Consider the following 19,964-nt stretch of genomic DNA (forward strand, 5'->3'; position numbering starts at 1 on the left):
ATTTCCCAACTCTGAACTCACACTATACTGACTTTGCACTCATTCACTCCTCAGCACTCATGACCCCCCCACACACACACACTCCTACATGACTTTTAGCACTTTTACATACCTCTCCCTATGCTACAGACCTTTTATTTATTTTCTTATTTCATCACACGTCAAAACACACACACACACACACACACACATATCTGACTTTCTCCAACTTTTGCACATTTCCATAGAACTTTTTATTTATTATTTTTGATTTCTCCTCCATCTATCTACCCATGTCCTTGATTGCCTAGCCTTTCTGCCCCCCACCCCCAACACACACAAAAAAACACACACACTTACATCATCACTATCTACCTCACATACATACAGCACACTGCTTGCTACAGTAAGCCTCCTCTACATACTTGCTGCACACTGCCCCCCCTTCCTACATACACAGCACATTGTCTTCAGGATCTTCTCCAACACATATCCTCTACATACTTACAGCACACTGCCCCCACCTACCCACACACACACACACACACACAGTCACTGCTCCACTCCCCTCCCGCCCACACACACATCTGCACGGTCATCACTCACATACATCATACATACAGTACTCTGCTTGCAATAGTACTGTAAGTCCCTTCACCATACTTGCAGTACACTGCCCCCCCCCTCCCCTACATACACAGCAGATTGTCTCATGAGGAAGCTTCTCCAACACACATATTGCACACTGCCCTCTCCCCACATACACAGCACACTATTCCATCTCCCTTGTCATCCCCCCAACACACACACCAAGACCCCTGGCAGTTGGGTTAGCCCCTTGGATCTGCCCAAGGTTTCTTCCTTGCCCCTGTTGCTCTTGGGCGCTCCTTGTTGGTGCCCCCCCACCCAATCCCAATCCTCTCCCACCTTTCTTATGCAGCCCTTGCCACTTAATCTACTAAACCCCTCTTCTACTGCACTTTTTTACCCCCCCAATAAATGCACAAATAGGCTGACACCAGACATAATTTCACTGCATTTCTTACATCCAGTAACTATATGCATGTGACAATAAACTTCCTTGTATCCTTGCAGGAGAGTGGGAGCCGGAGCAGAGGAGGCCGATTCACACTCCTCAAGAAGAAGCGACTCATCATTCGAGAAGGAGAGAGAGATGGAGAGAAAAAGGGAGAGAGAGAGGGAGAGAAAGAGAGAGGGGTAAAGAGAGTGAGATAGAGAAAGACAGAGGGGATTAGAGAAAGAGAGAGAGGGAAAGAAAGAGGGGGGATAGAGTGAGAGAGAGGGAGAGAAAGAAACAGAAGGAAATTATGAAAATTAGAGGTTCAGTGGTACACACCTCATGGTATACACACCTCACGTGGGACCACTACACTACACACACCTGCATGAGTTGTCGGCATACCTACATGAGATAGAGAGAGGGGGGGAGAGAGATCATGATTGCCTCTTGCCTCTTTGAGCACAAACATATAGCATAACAGTAGTGCAGATATGTGTTTTTCTGGATCTGGTGGTTCTAAGCGATGGGTAATACTGATTCCAATGTGTTTTTCTAGATCTGGTGGTTCTAAGCGATGGATAATACTGATCCCATTATGTTTTTCTAGATCTGGTGGCTCTCAATGATATGCACACATGCACCAACAGGTTTCAATAACACTCTTTCTATCTTTCTTTCTCTCTCTCTTTCTTTCTCTCTCTCTCTATTTCACACATAGGTACAGACCATTTATCAGACAAATGTGAAAATGCGAGGTACAGAGATGCCTACGCACACAAACCTGCTGTCTCAGAGTTTTTCCTCCTCTCTCTCTCTCTCTCCCTCTCTTTCTTTCTCTCTCTCTCTCTCTCTCTCTCTCTATCTCATTCACATAATATCACCCCTTCATGTACTTGCTCTTTCACCACATACACACACACATACAGATTCACCCCCCCCCCACACACACACACTCACACAGTGCAGATGGATGATGCTATATTCTGATCAAAGTGTGTTTGCTTGTTCATGTATGGTGAAGCGGGAAACTCAGGAGAGACTGATGATTCTGGCTGGACTAGTGTTTGTCCAGGCTGTATGCTTGGACCAGCACATGAAAGACCTGGAAGACGGAAAAAGCACCGTTCGCCCTGCAGGGAAGTACTGGCAACGGTCACTTGTTGTGTGTGCTATGATAAGGCCCGTTCTGCACCAGATAACAGCGGAGGCTAAAGCAACTCTGGTTCTTATAATATCACACCTTTTTTCTGCTTGGTGTCTCTATGGGGTCTGGGATGGATAAAAACAGATCTAAAATGGACGCTGATTATCTCTCTTTGCCTCAGTGGTTCTTGTGTGAGTCATAATGTCGTCATCAGGATCACTTAACCGTGTTGTAAACGTCATGGGAGACACTATATGTTGTCATAGTCACCACCATATGTGCTCAGTGATCTGACAGTGTTGTGTTGCTATGTTACTCTTAATGTGAATTGCCATGGCAACATACAGAGCCTTACTGTTACTGTTATAATATTTAGCTTGATGCCTTTGTCCAAATTGAACGCCATATCATACACACCACAACATCCCATAACAGCATGTGATCTTGGTGGTAAAAATGAAAATGCTGACACTACACTGAAGGGAACACTTAAAATATAAAACTTGAAGCTTCCTTAGCTAAGCTAGATGCTTAAGCTTAATGCAATCATTAACATGAAAAAAACATGACTATCTGTTTTAGTGTAGCTTATTGTGCTGTAGTGTGTTTTTATTTTTGCCTACTAATGCTATACACCTTACACTGGACCATGCGATTACTATTATGCTGTTTAAAACACAACTAATATTTATGCAAGAATAACTGTTGGGAATGTACACATGCACACACACACACACACACACACATACAGTACACACACACACACACACAAACACATAGAGAGAGAGAGAGAGAGAGATCGCTAACCACGCTAACCACCCGGACCATAGTTCGGTGCGGGTTAACTGGGCTGTACTTACAATAAGTAAACAAATAGGGTCCAAGTAAACAAGTGTGGGAGGAGGCTGGTGGCTGATTGGCTAAGTGATTGAGTAAGTGTCTGGGAATGACTACCTGGGAAACAACTGATTGGCCGAGGGGTTGGGTAAGTGTGTTATTCAGTGTGTGCATGTGTGTGTGTGTGTGTACATCAGGAGAGGCCAAGCAGGTCATTACTTCACATGACAAAGACTGCAGCAGTTTCTAATCTTCCATTTGTGTGTGTGTGTGTGTGTGTGTGTTTGAATGTGTGTGTGAAGAGATAAATAAAGAACATGGTTTAACCAGACAGAACTTTAATGTAAGCACATTCTTTTTGGATTGAGAACTCTCTCTTGTATTTTATGGTCAGTGAGCCTTGTTCCCTCCTCTCCCTTTTCTCTTTCTCTCCCACCTCACCCTTTATCTTCCTCTTCTCCCTCTCTCTCCCTTCCTCTCTCTTTCACCCTCCTCTCCCTTTTGTCTTTCTCTCCCACCTCACCCTCTATCTTCCTCTTCTCCCTCTCTCTCCCTTCCCTCTCTTTCACCCTCCTCTCCCTTTCTCTTTCTCCCACCCCCCTCTATTCCCTTCTCTCCCTCTCTTCTCTCCTCTCCCTTTTCTCTTTTTATCCTTCCTCTCCCTCTTTTCCCTCCTCTCCCTCTCTCTTTCCTCCTCTCTCCTCCTCTACCTTTTCTCTTTCTCTCCCTCCTCTCCTTCTATCTTCCTCTTCTCCCTCCTCTCTCTTTCATCCTACTCCCCCTTTTCTCTTTCTCTCCCTCCTCTCCCTCTCTTTCTCCCTCCCTCCTCTCCTTCTCTTCCCTCCTCTTCCTCTCTTCCTCTCTCATATTTGTGTTCCACACGCTCTTTACTGCTATCTCTTTGCATCTTTGCATGTGTATTTTTTCACCATGGCAACACTGGTCGTCATGGCAGTTGAAGTCGTATGTATTTGAGCTTGAAGTATTAATGATGAGATGGTGACATGATGAGATGGTCTCAATTTAACAATGAGGAAAATTAGTCTGTCATTGATTTGGCACCGTGCATCACTGTTCAGGCTTACAGTTTAACAATGCTTATTTTTAAGAGTGGAGAGGAATTTCATTCCACCAGTTTGCCATGTCTCCCTGTGTGTGAGACAGTGTGTGTGTGTGTGTGTACTTTGAGCCGTGTGTGAGTGCATGTGTTAATGTGCACATACTCGTGTGTGTGAGTGTATTTTATTTTATCGTCTCTCTGGTCAACTCCTCCAGATGGTTCCCATGCTATCAGATTGGGGAAGGAGCCCTGGAGAGATGCCTGTCGTGCTGTGTGTCTCTGTGTGTGTGTACGTCTGTGTGTATGTGTGTGTGTGTGTGTGAAGGAGTGCTGGAGAGATGCTTGTTGTGATGGCTTGGAGGCCGGATGCTGATTCTAGTCGGACCCCCAAACTCCCCCAATATCAGTTGCAACCCCCCAACCCCCAGTCACCACCACCCCCAACCCCCCCCCCCCCATCACCACCACCAGTCACAACCCCCACTGCCATCTGCATTCCTCACATTGCTGAGGTCGCCACAGGCTGGATTCACACCGCCCCTTAAAATAACACAGCAAACACAAACAGCACCAGCCAGACAAGGGGACGAGGAGAAACATCAGCATCAAACACACTTCCTCAGCATCCAACACACACACATGCACACATTTAGCACACAAACACACATTTAGCACACACACACACAAAGCTAGCATACACACTACTCAAATGTGTGTGTTAAACATTTGAATTCAAACTTCAACTTAATCACACAACACCCTACAATGTACATCAAATACACAGACACACACACATTTCAGCACCAACATTCAGCCCCTGGTACAGATAGTCAAAATGAATGTCAAAATGTCAGAATGATAAGAAAACATTTTCAGCATCAAAACAACTTCCTTTCTTCCTTTTGTTTTTTAACGGACATGTTACATAATTGGTGGTGATATTATTTACATTATTTAAACTATTGTTATGGACCCACTGAAGAAATCATCCATGTTTTTTCTCATTGGATATGGTTTTGATGTATTACATATGAAGCCTGGGCCAATAAACAAACCATGCCGGACCAAACCAGATTAATTACAAGCACATTTTTTAATTTGGTACAACTGATCAAATGAACGGACCACGGCCAAACAAACTTGTGAGTATTCACTGTTTTCCAACTTTCAAAGACAAAAGATGCTTTTGTTGCGTTTGTCAAGCCTGGTGCCTGTGATTTGTGAAGTTCACAACATGTGGAACTAATGCCCAGAAATAAACAAAGCAGAGAGTGCTCGAGGACCAACTCGGTGTCCACCAGACTTTTGTCTGAGGCTGAGGACACTTACATTTTCATTTATTCATTTAGCAGACACTTATCCAAAGCGACTTACATCCCTGCTGAAAAAAAAACAGCTAGAAAGCAGCTAAGGCTGGTAGCTGGTTTTAGCTGGGTCTTTTCCAGATCTCCAGCGTTTTTTTCAGCAGGGATATGTTGATTACATATTATAAGGGCCATTCTCCATAGAGCAATTCCGGGTTAAGTCCATTGCCCAAGGGCACAGTGGTGCAAGCCGGGAATTGAACCCACAACTTTTTTATGCTACTACATGGTAGCACAGCTCCTTAGCCACTACTCTACCCCCCCCCATATCACCCCCCACTACTCTACCACCGCCTCCCCCATATCACCCCCCCACTACTCTACCACCCACCCCCCACTATACCAACCCCTCCCCCACTACTCTAGTGGAGTGATCATATGTATTTTCAATCCTACAAAATGTTTTTTCATGTTTTGTCACATTTAGTGAACATCTCCTTACGATCCGCTAGCTGCCCATCCTGTGAGTATACTGTAAAAAACCCATCTCTTTAGGCAGCCCAGGCGCTCGCAAACTGGAAAGATACAAAAACGGGACAGTCTGTGTCTGAAAAATTAAACATTTTTGGGAACATGAAGGTGAGCTACTTCTCTTGTGTGTTTTTGTTTGGTCCTTGGTTAAAATATAATGTATCGTAAACGTGCTAATTACCGTACCAACCATTTTGTTCGAAAATTCTAAAACAACGATGTTTTTTAATACTCCAAAATAACATTTGATAAATGAACCTTAACATTTTTCAGTAGCCATAGGTGTGTAGAGTTAAACAAAATCTAGTTTGGTTCTTACGGGGGCTTTTACTGCCTGAAATATCCGATTTTGTTTACCACACTCGGAGTTTAGTGCTGGGCTGGTGGGTGCCTGTTCCCAACCTTTCTCACGGCAAATCAACGGTTAGCCCGAGAATTCTCGTCGCAATTCAAAATTCCACTGGAGCTCCAAGCGGATTTGTACACGCAGCCTTACAAGACTGTTTGCAGCTCTTCGAGTCACGGTAAAATGTAATTTTTGATTCATGGCTAATTTAGATACACTTATGGTGTGGGTGCTTGCGTTTCTTTAGGAATCCGCCGTCTTGGTTTGTATGAATATTAAGTGACACATACACGTAAGAGGTTGGAAATACAGGACGGTTGGTAATATGTGATGTTCCGATACATTGAATCTTAAATATAAACACAAACAAATGCGACATCATGCTCAATGAAGCACCTCTGATTGCCGAAATCTTCACCTGAAGCACATGTGATTGCTGAAACCGTCTGAAATTTTCACCTAAAGCACGTGTCATTGCTGAAATCTGAATTTGTTTAAAGTGCCATCCATCCAACAGTGAGAACAATACTCATAAAGAGTTATGGCTGAAATTATGTGTTTCCCTGTGTGTGTGGGAAGGTATTATGAAGACAGTGTGTGTTGCTCTCAGGCATGCCCTGAGATTTTTATAGGACTGGCAGCACTCATGCAGGTATTTTCAGGGGATCCACCAGCATGTGTGTGTGTATGTGTGTGACTTTAATAAGACTAGCATAAGAATAGCATAAGACTCATGCAGGTATTTGCAGGGAGCCACACGTGTTTACTGAAGTCCTGTGTATAAACTTGTGTGTGTGTGTGTGAGTGAGTGAGTCTTTGCTGAAGTCTTGCGTGTACACTTATTTGAAGTGTGTGTGTGTATGTATGTGCATGTGAGTCTTTCCTGAAGTCCTGCATGTACACTCGTTTGAAGTGTGTGTGTGTGTGTGTGAGTGAGTCTTTGCTGAAGTCCTGCTTGTACACTCGTTTGAAGTGTGTGTGTGTGTGTACACTCGGTTGAAGTGCCTGCCCCTCTTGTCCCAGAGTGCCAGCTATGGGAACATCCATAAAAGAGTTATGGCTAAAATTATGCCCATTACTTGCTCCCTTTCAGATGGGGTTTCAACACAGCCTCACAGGGAGCAAGTCCCAGCACCCACCAGGTATTCCCCCCAGGCTACCAACAGAGACAGCAACACACACTCTGTGTGCTGTGTGCGTGTGAGTGTTTGTCCATGTGTGTGTGTGTCTGATGTGGTTATTGTGTGTGTTAGCGTGTGCAAGTATGTATTTGGCAGGGTGTGTGTGTGTGCATTTGTTTATTTATGTGGATGTGGGTTGTATGTTTATATTTTGAAACCTAAACCTAAGAAGAGTACAAGTAGATCACAGCCCCATTTCCTCCCGGTTAATCACTAGTTTATGTTGTTAATAATGCAGGTGTTTGTGTATGTTTGTGTGTGTGTATGTGAGAGTCCTCCTGGTTACTCATTAGTTCCTGTTGCAAAACACTCTGTGACTATACAGTCTGTGCTCTACAGTCTCTTTCTCTCATTCTCACTGTGTATTCAGTTTATCTTCTTCTCCTCCATCAATGTCCAAACATGTATACTAATACACACACACACCCATGAACACTCTCTCTCTCACACACACACATGAACACACTCTCTCTCTCTGTCTATCTCTCTCACATACACACATGAACACACTCTCTCTGTCTATCTCTCTCAGATACACACACACACACACACACCAATACACCTCTATCAGCACTGAACAAACTGTCCTGTGTGTGTGTGTGTGTGTGTGAGGGTCAATGGGGTGGCCTTTGAGACTGTCTCCAGTGGGCATCCTGAGTGAGGCGAAAGGGAGGGCAGGCACCAGACCCTGACCTTGGCCAATCACAGAGCAGATAGCGCAGAGCTGAGCTCAGCCCTGTCTGGTTTATGTTCCCATCACATCCGGACGCTGTCCTGCGCTGGCATCAGGTCTCACTAAGGTCCTCTTCCCTTACCCATGACCAGATACTGAAGAGAACAGAACAACCCAGCCACACATCAACCCAGATATATATAACATTACAGCTTAATCACTCCACTCCAGAATACCACCTCAACCACAGAGATGTCCAGGTTATTCATTCCTCTCATGAATATCACCTCAACCACACAGGTGTACAGCTTAATCATTCCTCTCTTGAATTTCACCTCAACCCCAGCTTAATCATTTTCCATTAGAGTTCCAACTATTTTGCTGCAAGGCTGTTGTGTAATCGTGAACCGTGTTCAGCATTGGTGTGTTGGCATGTGTGTGTGTGTGTGTGTGTGTTTGCATGTGTCATCAGCACTTTCATGTTCAGCATGACCGGCACTGGTCCTCTGAGTCAGCAAATAAAAAGATAGATAGAAAGGTAAAGTATACTCAGGAGGATCACAACCCCACACAAACACACACACAACAACAACATGTTTCATTTATATAGCACTTTTCTCGACACTCAAAGCTTCACGGTGAGGGGGGAACCTCACTAACCACCATCAATGTGTAGCACCCACCTGGGTGCTACACATTGGTGGTGTGCACCAGAATGCATTGGCGTGCACTAGAATGCTCACCACACACCAGCTTGAGGTGAAGGTGTGATAGTGAGGCTACACTGGGCTGGGGGGTGATTAGGGGGGCAGATTGAATAAGCCAGGTTGGGAATTTAGCCAGGTCAGCGGGGAGCTCCTTACTCTTTGTGATAAGTGCCATGGGATCTTTAATGACCACAGTGAGTCAGGACCTCGGTTTAACGTCTCATCCGAAGGACGGCACACACTTACACACCTTAGTCAAAACCACAAAGTACAGAACATCCTATGTCTCGCTGACACACACACACAAACACTCTTACTCTCACATGTTCACACCCACACTTTACTTACTTTCTCATACACAGACAACCATGCACACACACAATCATACTCTCAAATACATCCTATCATCTCAAATTCTTTCTCTCACTCTCATTCTTTATTTCCCCCCCCCCACACACAATGACAACAAAAAAAAAAAAAAAAAAAAAAAAACAGAACAGAAACAACAATTTACAGGAATCAAATTATAAGTACAAGCAGGGATCGGATCTCTCCTCAGTCAGTGGGGTACTCCGGTCAGAGCAGAATAAAAAACACACACACACACACCATTCTCCCTATGACTGTCTTTTGCTTTATGACGTTCAGTTGTTCTGTGTGCAGTTCTTTATGAGTCATTGGCTGCAGAGGGGGAACATGATGTGTTGCTGCTGTGGGTTTGTATGTGTGTGTGAGTGTGTGTGTGCATGCATGTGCTGCTGCTGTGGGTTTGTATGTATGTGTGTGTGTGTGTGTGTGTGCATGTGCTGCGGGTTTGTTTGTGTGTGTGTGCATGTGCTGCTGCTGTGGGTTTGTTTGTGTGTGTGTGTGTGTGTGTGTGCATGTGCTGCTGTGTGTGTGTGTGTGTGTGTGCATTTGCTGATGTGCTACCGTATGTATGTGTGTGTGTGTGTGTGTCTGTGTTAGGCTAACATAGCAGCCCATACGTCAGACTCATGTTGATGTATGGGCTGCTATGTTATGTGTGTTATTTTTTGTGCTGTGATGCTATCCCACGCACAAACAGAGAAGTAACAAAACCGCCTGACGTCCACACCAGCCGATACAAGACCACAAAGGGGAAAAAAAGAAACTGTGAAAGAAGAAAAAGACTTGAGGCGATAAAAAGGACATCAAAGCACACTCGGTGCATGCTTTGTCTTGCAGTGCAATATCATTCAAAAAGATAAAAAAATACTTTTCAAAACACTGTTACTTTGTAAATAATCTGTACACAACAGTAAACAACTTTAAACTTTTGCCTGGTGATAACTTGTCAAACATTAAGAGGACAACATTAGAGTTTCACTTCAAATGTTGACCCAGTTTCATAGACATACATACAGTATAGTGCATCAGAACACACACACACACGATAACACATCAGCACACACTCACACACACACACACGGTAGCATGGATGGACCTGTGACTAAAGCTCTCAATGAAAACATTGCCCAATGCATCTTCAACAGGAAGGGGCCTCTAACCAGCCTCCTGTTTCTCTGAAGCTTTACAGAGTAGATGCATGATGACATTTATAAATATACTGTACATTTACATGACACCCACAGTAGTGTCACAGTGGGTTTCTTCACGTATGTGTCCAAATATGTAGCTTAATGGCAATGTGTTTGTGTGAGTGTATTTGCGCGAGTTTATGTGCGTGTTTGTGTTCATTTACATGCCCGTGTTTGTGCGTATGAGTGTGTGCATGTGTGTATGTAAACACCTCTTCTAGTGTTTTCTACCTGTTTGTCTACGTGAGTGTGTTGGCGATGTATGAAAATTACCACAATAACTTTTGCAGACCTCAATATTTCCTGAGCGAATGTACAGTATGTGTGTGTGAGAGTGTGTGTGTGTGTGTGTGTGCGTGTGCGCATGTGTGTGTATCCCTCCGAAGGGAGAACACAAAGACAGTAGTGGGCGCTTGACTGTCGACTTCTGGCAGTAACTGAAAGATACGAGTGCCCCAGGTTTTCATTATGACGAGGGAAGGCCAGCTGTAACTTCATCCCCAGAGGTGTGTGTGTCTGTCTTTCTGTGTGTGTGCGTATGTGTGTGTAGGTAAGCATGTGTGTGTGTGTGTGTGTGCTCTGTATTGGATTACATTGCCATTGTGATGCATTGGCTTGCAGATAATGGTACTTACTCAGAGCCACCCAGTGCTCTACTGGAGGCAACAGCAGGCAATAAAGCTGCAGAGAGCATAGCCTACGTAACCACAGTGAAATTGCAAAAATCACTTGGGAGAAAAAACAAAACAAATAACACAATAAAATAAAAAAATGTTTTTGTCATCTGGTGTCAACGCTGGCGACTACGCCGCTCTGTCTGGCATTTTTTGTCTTATTGTCTTTTGTTTTTTGTCAATGTATTGTATGTAGAGCGCTTCCATGTTAAATGCGCTATACTAAATAAAACTGACTTGACTTGACTTGACTAACACAAATTTACCCATGAGAGTGCTCTGTCTGGATCGGCAAAACACAAACTGTGTTACACAAACACACACAATCTATTTCTTTCTCTCTCTCACACACCCTCTTTTAATAATTTTATTACTTTTACAATATTTTAAATGTTGTGATGCTTGCTGACGTCTTATATACATAAAATAGCCTTGCCATGCCTTAAGAAATTGCGTACGTGTGTGTGTGTGTACACTGGTGTGGGGCCTAAGTGCTCTCTAGGGAAGGTTTTTTTTACCAAAGTCAGTGCCATGATGCTAGTCTACGGTGCTACCAAATACTTTTTCTGTATTTCTGCAAGGGGCAGATCAGTTGGGCTAATATCTAGCTGACATTTTGATGTTCTCATCTGCACTGTCCATATTTTCTTTTTCAATGGGCACTTTAGGCCAGGGCAGGCTCTCTTCATTTCTGTGCCCATGGGCCACAGAGGCTCATGCTTGACACCTTATAACCTTTTGTATGGACCCTTTCAAGAGAGTTCCATTATTAGCATCATAGTTGGCCCCACAAGACTTCCTTTTTAACATTCCATTTGTTATCTTAATGCAGAGGAAGTAGATTGGGGCCCACATAGAATGTTCAAGCATTGTTTTTGTTTTTATTGTTGAAAGGGTCCATAAGGTTGGGATCCCATGTAGTGAGGGCACCCTTTTTTTCGCCCCTACCCTTCAAGAAGCCTGTGCAGGCCACTGTGTGTTACTGTGTGTAACTAGTGAACCATAAATGCCTTACTAGCTAGCTAGGTGATGGCAGTAGGCTCACCACTAGTTAACTAGTTGATGCATCATTTGTCCAAACTAGTCACACTAGTCTCACACTAGTCAACTAGTGGCGCAGAATTCAAATTAGGAGGCGGAGAATTCTGGAAATTGAGGCTTTCTATTGGCTCCCTATGTCCAAATAGAACATGACAACCAATCACAGTGCAGAATTTCACGAAATCCCACCCACAACATTTGCATGTGGCACACAAGTTAACTCATTGAATGCCAAGCTGTTCGGAAGGTTTGTCCTAGAGTGCCAGCAATCTAGACCACTGTTGATGATTTTTGTACAGCCACAGCATATTCTGTGTTATAGCTATGAACACATACAACTCATTTAAAAGGTGAGACTTTAAGCTCTCAGTGGGTGCAAACCGTGTATTTCTACACGCCTCTGTTCCTGAGAAATCCCAAGCTAAACAGTGGCTAGTTTTCATCAAAATCGCTGTTTTTTTCTAGAAATAGAGATATAACGTCTTTCATGAAATATGAAGTGTTGCCTGTAAACTTTCACGGGAAGTGATCAGCGAGACCTGGCGAGACTGCCACCTAGTGATAGACCCACGAAAATGGCCTGGTTTTGAGATGACGTGCATGCGTCACTGATTCGACCCAAAGCGGCAACCGAGTTATGATAAAATGTCCAGATTTCAGAGTTCACCACTGGAGTTGCTGCTACTGGAAGAAACTGGAATCCATGCATTTCCACTGAATTATTTTTGGAATCTGATCCCTTATCATACCTGTTCATTCTTACTCGTTGCTCGAATTTATCGCGGACGAAATTCAAGATGGCTGCAAACGCTAAACTTGTTGAAGATACTGTCTGTATAAATTGTCTTGTAAGTAAACTACCAGTGCTTTTTTCAAAGTTCTCAATGTCTCGCTTTTAAATGTCAGGGCCCTCGAAGTCTACCAATGAAGTGTGGAGATACATTGAGCCTCGTAAATGGGTGTAAAACAGTGATTTATTTGCATGGCTAGCCCGATGCCAAAGCACCACTATTGAAAAAGCTGTTGGTAGCATCGGCTAACTAGCACCAGATTTTGGAGTGCAGGGGACAAGCCGAGATGGGCTATGAGACATACGTTCACACTCGGTATCATGTTTCAATACACTTTAGGTCAATATCACACCGGAATTCTCCTTTAACTAGTGCGCAATGTCGCACTTGCATGCAAATAAAGAAGGCGGAACAAGGATTTTGATTGGTCCATTTAGGACTCAGAAACCTAGAAAACATGGCTGGCTTCGTCCAGGCTGTTCTAAGAGCAAACTTTTATAAACTAAGTTCGTTTGAGCACAAAAATATGTTTTGATAACATGTCTAGTGACAAAGTTGTGGTGTATTGCTGTAATCTTCGTTCAGTTAATGTCTACAATCTTTAGTTTTTCAGTTATTAGTCTGAAAATCGCGATAAAACTGAAGGCATTTGTATATGGTTGCCTAGCAACAAAACGTTTCAGTAACATGAACATTGATGATAGCATTGCTGATGTGGCAAGATTAGCTCAAGTGGTTATAAGCAGCAGGAGATCATGTGGGAGAACAGGGTTCATTTCCTTAGAAGTGCATGAAGTTTTTTTCTTGATCTTTGAGCTTTTATTTACTTTTGAAACCATGTACAGTTAATGTGTACAATCTTTTGTTTTTCAGTTATTAATCAGAAAGGTGCAACTGAATGGATACATTTATGTCTGTGGTTGCCTAGCAACAATAAACAAAGAATAATTGTACTAATCTCCCTGCGCGTTAGGTACTTCGTGCACGTTATCACAGTTCACCAGCCAGCCACACTCAGGTATAGAACTACACTTGAGCCAGGATTCGGAGCGCCCTGCTCCTTTATTTCCTTACCACGAGTGAAACTGCAAATGGAAACAATACAAACCCTTAGTTTCTTTTTATAGTATGTCGCTAATAAACAGTATAAAATTACGCTAATTTCAAAGTGATTCACAAGAACTACGCGCCAAAAGTCAGCCCTTATGTAAACATGCTAATACACTATTACCGTTAGCACACAACGTAGTTACATTAGCTCATAACTTCAACTTAGTGCATGACTTTACAGTCGGTAAACTTTAAACTTACAATGCCTAACATCACATTGCATATTCACTCAAACTCATACATTAATAAACTTACAGCCATTGCTTTCGTGAGCTTGAGAAGAGAAGAGAAGATTCATCGAATGACCAACTGAACTGTTACCATCTTTCTTACTGCTGGCTTCTACATGCTTCAAGTGTAAGCGTTCATAGTTTACCACTGCATGTCAAAATAAAAGTCCAGTTCACTGTAGAACTATAACTACCTGTGTGTGAGTTATTCTTTCTCTTTACCTGAATACATTCAATAAATCATTTCAAATACATTTTACCTTTTTTAAATCATGAAAATAACTCTGAGGACAGAACAATAATATTAAAATCGATCCCTTGAATCTTTGGTGTGGATCACTAAGAGCTCACTAAGTTAAAGCATGGGGTTTCCCTGTTTTATGGTATTAAAAACCATTTTGACAGAATATGAGATACTGCATACTGCAGGCTCTGCTTTACTATCTATACTGAAGTACTGTTGCAGAGCAGTGTGTCACTTTAGCCACTAGGGGCACCCATCAGGACCTGATCGCGAGGCTATGAACAGTAAATTTACATTTAGACTGGGTGGGATTCTTACATAATATCCAATAGGAGTCTTTTACCCACCCTCTCATTAGAATTTGCATAATAGCCGTTTCAGGCACTAGTTAACTAGTGAGCTGCTTCACTGCCACACATGCAAACTAGTGAGACTTCAATTGTTCCACTAGTTAACTAGTGGACAAAAACGGTCAGCTTGTTTCTCTTTTTAGATTTAACTAGTTAACTAGTGAACAAAATATACATGCCACTAGTTAACTAGTAAGGCCCACAACACCCTCACTAGTAAACTAGAGGGTATTTTTGCCTTTACATGTTAACAAGTGACCATTTTGGCATCTCACTACTAGTTAACTAGTGGGGCTGAAATGGCCTTCACTAGTTAACTAGTGGGCGTTTTGGAGCACCATTTTTGCACCTCACTAGTTAACTAGTCGAATGGAAATTGCCATCACTAGTTCACTAGTGGGTGTTTTGGTGCAAACTAGTAAACTAGTGACACTTTTTAGACCTCACTAGTTAACTAGTGGGCATTTGTGTCCCAGTTCTGCCTTCACTAGTTTACATGTAAGTGTCACATTGAAGCCACTAGTTTACTAGTAGTAAAAGTTCCTTTGGCCAGCATGTTAACTTGTGTGCCACATGCAAATGTTGTGGGTGGGATTTTGTGAAATTCTGCGCTGTGATTGGTTGTCATGTTCTATTTGGACATAGGGAGCCAATAGAAAGCCTCAATTTCCAAAGTTCTCCGCCTCCTAATTTTAATTCTGCGCCACTAGCTAACTAGTGTGAATTTAGGCTTCAACTAGTTTACTAGTATACATTTATGACCTCACTAGTTAACTTGTTTGGACAAAGGATGCATCTAGCATCAACTAGTTAACTAGTGAGCCTGCTGCCATCACCTAGCTAGCTAGTAAGCCATTTATGGTTCACTAGTTAACTAGTGACATTGACCTACTCCAACTAGTTAACTAGTGAGGAGTTTTGCCTTCACTAGTAAACATGTGCACATTTTGGCTGTCACTAGTTAACTAGTGAGACCCAAAAGCCTTCAACAAGCTGACTGCTATGCATTGTGGCCTTTACTAGTTAACTAGTGGACATTTCTGGCTCTCACTAATTAACTAGTGAAGCTAATATGTGTTCACTAGTTAACTAGTGGGCATTTATGCGGTCACTAGTTAACTAGTGTGCACAAACATGGCTCACTAGTTAACTAGTTGACAAAAATGGCTTGCATGTTGGCCTGATATCAAGATATCAGAATAAATGCCCAAGCAGCTGGCCAAATTACATAGAAGTTAACAAGTGGGAATTTGACATTCAGTAGTCAGCTAGTAAACATTTTTGCCCCTTACTAGTTGACTAGTAAAATATAGAAGTCTTTAAACTAGTTAACTAGTGCACATTTCAGTGTCCACTAGTTAACTAGTGAACATGCTGAGCATTACTAGTTAACTAGTAAGATTTGAAACATATGAACTAGTTATTTAGAGAGAATTTGGGCCTTACTAGTTAACTAGTGAGCATTTTGGCTGTCACTAGTTAACTAGTTCACACAGAAATGGCTCACTGGTTAACTAGTGGACAGAAATGGCTTGCATGTACATGACAATTATGCCTGATATCAAGATATCTGAATAAATGCTCAATCTGCTTGCCATATAAATAGGCCTATACTCACTGCATGAATTTAATAGGCTTTCCTAACACAAGGGAAGCTTATTTTTAGTCAAAATTGAGATATACTTCCCTCCCAGGCAAGGGTCCTACAGTCATCCTGGCAATACTGCAGTTCTTTGTAGCTTAAATAGCCTACTAAAGCCTTCATACTGACTTTTGTTGATAATTTCCAAATGTAGCCTATAATAATATTTACCTCGCTCGGTCTGAAGCTCTTTTCTTTTTCTTTCGTCAAGGGTTTTCGCTGCTTCTTCGCCGGCTCTGCCATTATACACACGTTTGCAACAATCTCTAGCGTTTCGTTAGCCTGCCTCTGTGCTGTAAACTGATCCTGCTTCGGTCGGCGGGTAGGATACACCGAACTTGCAAGTGGGATATTCTTCCTACAGGCAGTAGGGGCGGGCGAGAGAGCCTTCATTCGCCCCGTAATGAGTCATTTAACCATATACCGACTTACGAAGATGATTAATTAACACGAAAACGTTGCCTGGTCCCTTTAAATCGTGTTTCTTACCTTGTAACATCCACATAGTCTGCCGAACTTATGCTAACCGTTTTGCTAGCTTGTAAACAAATCCATGTGCTTTATCGTTACCTTTTTCCACAGTTTGAAATAGCATAATGCACAATTTCTCCAGCAGAGGGGGAAATCCTGCCAAGTTTCCCTTTAACATTAATTTTCAAGCGTCCCACTAATGTGACACATTTTTTTCCCATTGTCGGAGTAGCGGCACTTTTTTCAAATGTCCTGCCATTCCGACATGAGGTCAGTAACAGTGGCATATCCAGGATTTTTCAACGGAGTGGACTTTTGCGAAGTAGGCCTAGGGTGGGCCTTTATTTTTTTATTCCAATATGGCCAGTAGCCTAGGCCTACAGTAATCGTCCCAAATTACACACAATTTCATCACAGCTCAGACGATTCATGGCAAAAAAAAACAATAAAATGCTAGGCCTACATTGATAAATAGCAGGGGCAACAGGATTGGATTCTATAATAACCTACGCACAAGAACTTCAACCGAAAGGTTAGTCGCGTGTCAAGGAGTCCAAGAGTGCGCCTCACACACACCAGCTCCGTTGAACAGTGTATTTTTCGTGTTTAAGAGCTAAAAAAAAGTTGATTAGAGAGTCACATTTGAAATGTCGGGTAGCTTAAATTATAGCCTATAGCGCGTACATCTCAGAGGAAGAGATTTTGGAGAGAGAGAGAGAGGATTTAACCTAGGTGATGATTATTTGTGTCTGGTAATGACATGGGTAGGTATGGATACCTACAAATTGTTTTGAATAAAAAAAAAGATGAAGACAACGAATGAAATGTAACCCTGCAAGGCGAAACCAGTCGTTTTGGTTTTGGTATTGCAAATAGTATTGGGTATTGGATAGTCGCCGACCCTCATTAGATGTTTGATATTTGGAGGTCAGAATAGCCTTCAAGAAACAAGGTTATCACAGTTGCTGTGAGCCATACGGCCCTTCTCCAGTCTCTCTCAAATTCAAAACACACCCAATTCTCGCTTGGACTTTTCGATTATGTTTCTAAATGTTGGTACTGATGGACACTGAACTCTGGGGTTTTTTTTGAAGGTTCGTTGTGAAGTGGTTTACTGTAAAAGGAGCGTTGGATATCCCGCCTGTCTTTGCCCCATTATAGGGCCATGATAATGCATGCGCTAGCCTAAAGTCGAGAGAAAGAAGACTAAATAAATATGCAGACATGTTATGTGCAATTCAGCAACTGCATGCATGACATGTAAAATATAGGCCTAGCCTACATTATTGTGTACCGGTAGTAAATTGAGTTTATCCAACCTGCTGGCAAGCCAAAATGCATTGCACATGGCTTTATCATTGTCCTCTAAAATGCAATAGCCTATTAGCAACTTGAATATATCGCACACCCAGTTTGAACACCCTGATGGACACTGAACTCTGGGGGTTATTTGAACGTTCACTGAAGTGGTTTAGGCTACTGGAGCCCGTCTTTGAGTTTTTTGATGCATGGAGTTTCCGACCATTTTCCCCTGAGAGCTTAGAGAATAAAGTGAGGAGAGCTACCTGTGTTTTACATAATGTGTAACATTTATTCACATGGCCAGTTCAAAATCACCTAAGGTTTTGACAGATGACATGACTACAGCTCATCCATGCATCTAGGATGTTGGAATTTGATAGGATACAGGAACTGCAGAGATAAATTGAAAATGAGGATGGGTCATGTCGCAATAGCGGTACTAAAAAAAATCAGAGTAGGGGCATGTCTAAATAGAGGCATGTCGTAATAACGGTATGTCGTAATAGAGGGTTAGCGTAATAACGGGTGAACCCCGTCTTGTTCACATTTAGCTGTAGATGATTCAGGCTGCACCACTCAACAAACTTGTCTATTAAGGGCCTATCACATTACACACGGCATGCGCTATGAAATGCATTATAGTCAATGTCTTGTGTGTGCCGCGGTCAAAGTTCAATCAGGTTGTACCGCGGCACGCAGTAAGTCATTGGTATTTTGCGCTGAGCCCAGCGGCAAGCACAACAAAAATCTTTGGGACGTTACCTCAACCAAGAGCAACCTAGCGGCGAGCGCAGCGCATACCGTGTACAATGTGATAGCCCCTTCAGACCTCTGTATTCTTTCTCCTGACAGAGAGGACTGTCCCCTGGGGGGCCCCTGTGCTACTCAAAACTGTCTCTGACAGACTTTTCCCTAGCCTCACATACTGAGGTCTGTTGGTCAAGTAGTCTGTTATCCAAGTCACAAACAGAGGCGCACCTTGTCAACAGGCAAGGCAAGCAACTGCTTGGAGCCCCGAGCTGCTGGGGGGCCCCGAGACCTGGTCTCAGCGCGTTTTCCGTGCGACAAGCAAGAATTTCGTCTATAGAGATGGAATGATGGATTACGTGATTGTGCGTGCTCCTGTCCTGTTGTACAAACATCTGTACATGTATGCTATGGCATATAAACAGCGGATCTGTGTTCAAAAGAGTTCAAATAATCCACACATGTTTAGGCTACTGTGGTAACCCTCAATCGAGGGTGTAAAGTGATGACGGATCAGCATCGGAGTTTGGCATTGATTTAATGAAGTTATAGTAATGCTAATTGGCGGAAAGATTGAACATGGTTTGCTACATCTAAATGACAATATACTTGAGCTAGCTAGCGATAGTTACAACTAGTTAAGCAAGGAGATGGTTAACGTTATGTTTGCATTTGTATTAATCCCAATGCGAGGACCAAGCACGCATTCATTTTTTAAATCGCATTAATCATGTGCCGCCAAAGATTTTTAATTTTACATCGTCACTTGTTCTGTTATCAACGATTCTCTTTGGCTGCTAATATTTGACCCTTTGATGCACCGTTTCTTGTCCTTAAACTGACACAGACAGAAGATAATAAACATTAACGCATGAACTCCCTCCCTCGGCCAGCGCTTCAATGTTGCGCTTTTGTGCCTCTGCTTGGAGCAGATAGACCACCTTGAAGGTGCCGCTGCGTTTCGTAGAGCGGTATGATAGGCAACAACGCTGTCGCTGTTTGAAAAGAATAGCCTATCAG

This window comes from Alosa alosa, chromosome 12 (assembly GCF_017589495.1).
Source record: "Alosa alosa isolate M-15738 ecotype Scorff River chromosome 12, AALO_Geno_1.1, whole genome shotgun sequence".
Taxonomy (NCBI): Eukaryota; Metazoa; Chordata; class Actinopteri; order Clupeiformes; family Clupeidae; genus Alosa; species Alosa alosa.